Source organism: Mesocricetus auratus, unplaced genomic scaffold, assembly GCF_017639785.1.
Source record: "Mesocricetus auratus isolate SY011 unplaced genomic scaffold, BCM_Maur_2.0 Super-Scaffold_4256, whole genome shotgun sequence".
Lineage (NCBI taxonomy): Eukaryota > Metazoa > Chordata > Mammalia > Rodentia > Cricetidae > Mesocricetus > Mesocricetus auratus.
The window spans coordinates 39,130,258-39,137,710 of record NW_024429182.1 but is presented as its reverse complement, the minus strand read 5'-3'; positions in this window follow the sequence as shown (position 1 = coordinate 39,137,710).

Genomic DNA, 7,453 nt, shown 5'->3' with positions numbered 1-7,453 from the left:
GAAACAGGGCGGGAATGTTCAGTTTCATTCCATTTCAACATTGACCTAAATGTTCCAGCTAAGGCAACTACATATGAAAATAAATAAAAGACATCACCCATGTGGAAATGAAGAAGCAAAAGTATGACTGTAAATGACATAATCCTGTGTGTGTGTGTGTGTGTGTGTGAGAGAGAGAGGAGGGAGAGAGAGAGAGAGAGAGAGAGAGAGAGAGAGAGAGCTTAACTGTGCCCTGAAAACAAAAGGCATTTCTGTCCATCTTTCTTCCCACTCTCTAGGTCAGCAATTCTCCAACCTCAGTTTGTAAAACAGAGTTGCTGGACATGAATTTTCAGGGCACATTCCTAGAGATCCTGAGACACCAGCTGCCAACTTCATGGTAAGAAGCATCCCAGGCAGGTGTGATGCAGGCGAACTGAATATTAGGCTGTGAAACGCAGAACTCAATCTTTCAGAAGTCGGTGTGTGCCAAGAGAACACCGTCTATAGCCAACGATATCACCTGGGTACAAGTCTTAGCTCTTCTCTCTGGCAAGCTCCACAACTTTACCACATCACTTAGGCTGATTCTTTCTCAGTTTTCTTCACTGTAGAATAAGGCAAATGATGGTTCTTCTCTTATGAATTTGATGTGAGCATTGAATTTATGTGGGAAACATATTTATTGGCATACCTGCCTGTCCCTGGAAGCTACACTCCGCCTGTACATTACCACAGCAAAGTATATCTTTCCTTTCCCTTCCTTACCCTCCTCTGCCCACTCAGAAGACTGTGGCAAATAGACAATTGGAGCCCGTCTCAACCTCAACGGTCCACTTCAAATCTCTAGTCTGACCACCAGTTTCTTTTATTCTTTTCTACTTGAATTATATGATTGTGAAACCAGGTTTCCTCTTTCTGTTTCCAGTATATTTCAGCAAGAGCTCATTTCCATACATAAACATAAGACTCCTATTTCTAAACATCATATATAACTCCTATTATGTGTTGACTCCTCCCCCATTTAGCAGTGTGATAGCAGTTTGATAGCAAACCTCAAACAGGTGCACCTGGGGAGGCAGCGCCCACTGCTCACATAAATGATTTACGGAATCAACACTTGCTGAAATTGATGGAAAGGAGGATGGAGAGAGCATCCCCCTGCGTTCCTTCTCCGAGTCTCCTTGCTAAAGAAACATCATCAGCATCCCTAGATGTGCAGAGAGCTAGGCTGATGGATGCCAACTGGGACACGATAGACAGCAGCACTGTTGTACATGTCCCCGACAGTGAGCTGGGGACAGCGTTTCCTGACAATGTGAGGCGACTTTTATACCAGATACTGTGACCACTGACAACCAAGGAAACCAGCTCTGGTAAGGAGATACTGGCCATACATGTGGTTTCCTGAAGCAGAAAAACCTCCGAAGGAGAGAAATTAATCAGGTCAGAAAGAAGGACTCAGGGCAAGCTGGTACCTGTAGAAGGAAGGCCAGATGTGCTCTCGTAAACACCCTGCCCCTGCCTTTTCCCAGGATTTTCCTCCTACTCTGTTCAAACACCTATTTCTTCTCAAATATTAATGATATCTCAGAAACAAACGGTATGTTTGAAGCAGCTTTAAATTTCCGTCTAAAATGCTCATCAGACACTGAGTTGAGTGTAAGACATCAGAGCTGAGTGCAAGGCACTCTATGGAGTTCTTTGAAACTCGTAAGTTACAGAGTAGATTTGGGCATCATTAAAGCAAAACTAGAACTCTGGAGTTGCAGTGGACATTTCTCCTGGTCTGTAATACTATACTGTGTGCACCTTGGGGGCAGAAGAAAGGATATATTCCTGACCTTAAGTGACCAATTCTTGATCCCTTGTAAACATGAAAGACTGGCAGCTGGGCTGGTGTGTGCTAAACTCCACCCCCTCATTCACATACCATATTTGGAGGAACTTAGAGGCACTTCTCGTTTGAGGTCATGACCCAAGATCAGAATGGCTTTGGCAGAGTCAGAAAACACTATCAGTTCGTGGGGTTGGCTCCCTTAAATCCTGAGTCACCCACATTTGCCCTCTCCATACCCTGAAACTTACAAACCAAAGGTGGAGGAGTCGAGGGAAAGCTGAGAATTTAATTAAAGAGACAAGCCCTCCCTTGGGCCAGTTCACCTTCCCAAATGCTAATTTCTCCATGCCCGATGCCCCTACTCTCTTACACACTTCCTCCTAGAGGCTGGAGGAGGGGATCAAAGACAGGATTATACTTCTTTGAAGTGGTAGCATCCTTTACACATCTGAAGTCAAGTTTTTCAGAAGGTCAATAGGGCAAGAAGAGCCAGAAAGCTCAACTTTCTGAAATGAATCTGTCTCACAGCTCCATAGCAATGGAAGTACAGGCTCGGATAGTCACATCTCGAAGAAGACGCTTTTCCAACATTCAAGATTGCTTGATTAGTTGATTCAGGCATTGTAATAACTGAAGGAATATTTGAAAACTCAATACTCATTGCTAAATGAAAGCAGGTCTGCCAGTCAGTCAAGGCCAGGGTAGTTGCTAGACATTCTCTTAGTTGTTTTTTGTTTGTTTGTTTTTCATGAAAGCCAAGCAAAGTATCTGAGCCTGCTGACTGACATGCACTTTTATGTATATATATATAGCCTTGTGAATAAACAAATGTCATCTGAGGACATTTATATTCATAAATTTTGTTCTCAGAGGTAAAGACGGGAAAGAAGGCAAACAAAGGCTATATTCTGCGTCCAAGGAGTAAATTTTATGTAAAATGAATGAAAACTTTAGCTAATATCTATGAACCCATTGTGCCCATTTTTACAGTTCCCCTAAATTATAATCAAAACAACAGAGCTTCATTACTTATGAACATCAATTAAAAATGAGTAGATAAAACAAATGAAAATTAAGAATGGATGATTTCAAGCTGCTTTCCAGGAAAATAGAACTCTTACAAGTTCCTTCCTGTGTGTTCATGAAATGCCCCCTCCCCCCTCCACCCCCCACACCCGATGTTTTCATCACTGTCAGGACTTGAGAACCTGTTCCTCAAAGATCCAGACTACTGGAGCCCTCAAATCACCCATCTTCTATATATTAGTATGTAGAACCTGCATGAGATCATCAATATTTCTTTACAAGGAGCCACCATCCACAAACCATAATCAACCACATTAAAAGCTCCTCCCAGAGAGTTTTCTTCAAACCTAATTATCTACATGGAGCAGGCAAGTCGTATACAGGAAAGCAGGGCAACTGGGAAGTCTGGGCGCCTCTCGCTTCTGCCCTCTCTCCTTAACTCCCGTCATTTTTCACATTGAGTTTACAAGCCTAGTGCTAACATTTTCTCATTTTAAGAGATTATAAAAATTCCACAGGGAAATGTCATTTGCCAACTTACAAATATTTGCAGCAAGTTAACTTTTATAAAACACCATGCTAAGAAATGAAATCACAGATATGAAAATAACCAGCCACTCAGGATCTGGGCTCTACAGTTTTATCTGTGGACATGCAGACACACACGTGCTGCTGCAAACTGATTAGTACATTGGCTGTCCTCATTCTCCACAGTGAGAGGTCTGGAAATGGAATTGGTCCAATTTCCCTTGGAAATAACATGAAAAATTCTTGACTTGGATCCTCTAGCTATTTATTATTTTGCATGTTTAGACTATAATAATTTCAATATCATTCACTGTAATGATTGATGGTATGATGAACCATAGCATTTGGCAAAGGAATCACCAAAAGTTCAAACAGACGCTGGGATGGCTACATAGTGATCTCCAGGTCAGCCTGGGCTACAGGTGATACTATGTCTCAGAAAAAAAATGGAATGACATTAGAAAGAAACTCACTGTACATGATAAGGATTTTTAAATAAAATTTTTATGAACTTATCAAATATGAAGTCTACAAGGGAAATTTTTAAACACTAAAAACTTTCTCTAAACCAAAAGCTTACATATATTTACTGATAAGTAAGGAATTAATGTTCTATAATGCGAAAGTTCGTTCTCCATAAATACTAGAATCAGAGATTTGAGTCATAGGGGCAGAAATAAAATAGCTCAGAGAGAGGTGAGTTCCCTCACCTGTGTGGGGCAAGCAGTCACTCTGTAGCAAGGGGTAAGCAGGGTATGTCTACAATAACAACCTCCTAATGTGTATTTTTTACAATTCTTCTCTCCCTCACCCAGCCCACTACATTTACATGGGAGAAGAGTAAATGGATTGATTCTGATACTGTATAGCATACTTCCTTATTCCACAATATCAGCACTCATGGCAGAGTAAATTGAGCATTCTACTAAAATCACTATAAACTTGAACATGGGGAGAACATATGTGTAGACAGGAGCTTCCTAGATCAGTCCCACAGCTTCTGTTCTGACCTGTAATGAGATGCAAAGGGCAACAGAAAATTGGTCTTCAAAGAACAAGATACATATAATGTTCAAATGCATGGTTACTGTGGGTTCAGAATGTGCAGGATATAGCAGAGACACTCCACAGGCACAAATAAGACAGTGTGCTATGCCTGTGTCACTTTTCTGTCTCCCAAGCAACACACTTAAGTTTGCCATGTAGCCTGTTGAAAGGTTTTTCCGTGTTCTGAGAATTGGGAGTCATTATGGGATGCACATTGAAAATAGCTGCTCATTCAGAATAAGCTGAAAGCCAAGGGCTGTTATTTCTATTAGAATCATCCTACTGGGACCAGGTCAATCAGCTTTTCTGCTAGATCCTCATACTAAAGACAGCTTCCTTTTTTCTCACTGAAACTATCTGTTGCTTAAGAACAGAGTAATCACATCTACAACTGCTTATGACTCCACGTGGGCACCAAGATGATGAACTCAAGGCTAGACCTCATTGTTGTGTGCTATCACAAAACGGTTGCTAAAAGCCAGGGTCCATTCAAACTGGCTATGGGAAATGTGGTTTTATTTCCAAATTATTGCTGTTATGTTCTATGCAAACCATAAATCAGTTTACTTGATGATGAAGCGGTTCTTAGTTGTTTCTAACTAAACATCTCTACCATGTGGAATTGGACTTTGGGATGGACTCTCATTGCCTCCTTAGGAGATGAGTGGCCTTGGGTCAATCTCTCAATCCCTCTTCATCTCTCAGTCTTGAAAATAACATTAATACTGACATTTAAAAAATTGCTATGAGAGTTGAGAAAGTACTTATAAGTCAAGCACAGTAGCAGAAGTGTAATATTTTACGACTGTAGGAAATGCAAATCACCAAAACAGCTCTTGAGAGAAGTCTATATAAGAAGTGAAGTCAGGGGGCAAGTGTGGGTCCTTAGAGTTGGTGACTTCCATTCACCTGCGAAGTTGTTTCCAACTGCCTTGTTTCAAGGAGAAAACCACTGAGCAAGGAAGGACAGAAGAAAAGGAACTAAGAGAGGAGGCATTTGGAAAATGGAATCATTTCCTTAAAGAATTTAAACTTTAGGGCCAGTAGTATGGCCCTATGGTAAAGTGTCCCCAGTATTCCCCCAAATTGAAGCTGTAGTAATTAACAAGGAGGTAAAACTTATCAGCATATGACTATAGATCATAATGTAAAGTCATGCCAATTACAATACAGATACAGCCAAAGGACAACACTTGTAAGTGGAAATAGCCTTGTCTTAGGACTCTATTTTCTTTCATAATTATGACTCTAAAAAGTACATCAAATTCCACCTTGTAAAAGCAACTTTCTCAATATATGTGATTTTAAAGAGTTTTGGAGCTTAATCATATTTTAAGAATTTGAAGTTACAAGTCTTTAATGTCACAGATGAAGAAACCAAGGACCACAACAACTTAAGTTACAGTCGAGCAAGAAAGAAGTCATTTCTCCCGTTCTTCTGCTTCACTCAGTTGGAAATTACTCTTTCTTTGAGTCAACTGGAAATACCCTTTGAACACTACATATTACTCCTACTAGAGGGAGGGAAAATTCAATTTACAAATGAAAACTGCTACAGTTTTTAGACTTGGAACATTTCTGTAGTTATAATTGAAGAAATACCTATTTACATCCTTTGTTCAACTTTCAATTGGATTTTCTGTTGTTATTGACTCATAGATGTTCTTTATATATGTTTATATTGAAATGGAAAGATGGAAAGGCTAGGCTCACTACCAAAGTGTGTGTGTGTGTGTGTGTGTGTGTGTAATAAAACCTTATTGGATACATGATTTTCATAAATTTTCCCACTCTATGGGTTTCACTGTGTCAATCGTGTTTTAAGAAATAAGAAATTCTTATTCCTAATGTAGTCCAATGATGATCTATTGTTTTTGGCTATGCTTCTGAGCCATTTCTAAGCACTTATTTATAAATTCAATGGCATGAAGCTGTAGCTGACTAATTTTCAAAATGAACTTTGTGAGGTAAAGCTTATATTATAAAGCTCACACATTGTGAGTGTTCAGTCCATGATCTTCATTAGCTTATGCAGTTATGCAACTATCACTAAGATCCAGATACATCTCTCTGTGACTTTACTGAGTCCTCACTGCCACCATCGGGGATTTATAGGTTTGTCTATCCCTAATTAAAATTTTAACTTATTTTCTTAAATAGCATTTTACAAAATTTATGGGAGGACACATGTCCCATGGTTTATACAATTTTTCACTAACCTTCTTTGTTTTGGTATCATTTTATTTTTATCTTAATCTTTGTCAAAAGAAAACCGGAAAAATTGCTCTGGTTAGTAAGGGGCACAATTGAAATATGTTACTAGAATATCATTTTGTCCTGAAAGTATGTCTGCCAGCCTGAATCTAATTTCCTTCTAAAATAAGGCATGACATTTCCACTATGGCACCCAGGTGAGTTATACGCCTGTCCTAATCAACAGCCACCTGTCATGATCTAACCAAGCTCCTAGGTTGCTTATGTGCTTTCCTGCTCCCCCCCGCCTCCTGCTTCCCCCTCCCACCTGAGATTGAACTGCTTCCTGTTCAGCTCCAGCCATGTGTACTCAGCACGCACTAGCACCTGTGCTCTGTGGAATCCAGAAACATCAATGAACCTTAAATGTGTTGTAAATGAATTCCTTTAGGGCAGAGCATGTATCGTATGTGTCGACTCACACCCATCCTGTTTTTCGCATTAGGTTCCTTCTAACACAAAGGGTTTCATTGTTGTTGTTGTTGTTGTTTTGTTTCTATGGTTTATTATTTTGCTTATTCATGTGTATGTGTACAGGTGCACGTATGTATGTGGCATGTGTGTGTGTGTGTTTGTGTATGTGTGTGTGTGTGTTTAAGAGTCTGCCACATGTGTGGGAATACCCACAGAAGCCAGAAGGATCCATCAGTTTCCCTGGTGCTGTAGTCATGGCAGGTTGAAAGCCGCAGGCAGAGAATACTGGAAACTGCACTCACATCGTCTGGAAGAACAGTGTGTGAGTGCTCATTAAGTTATCTCTCAGACACCAGCCCCCCACCA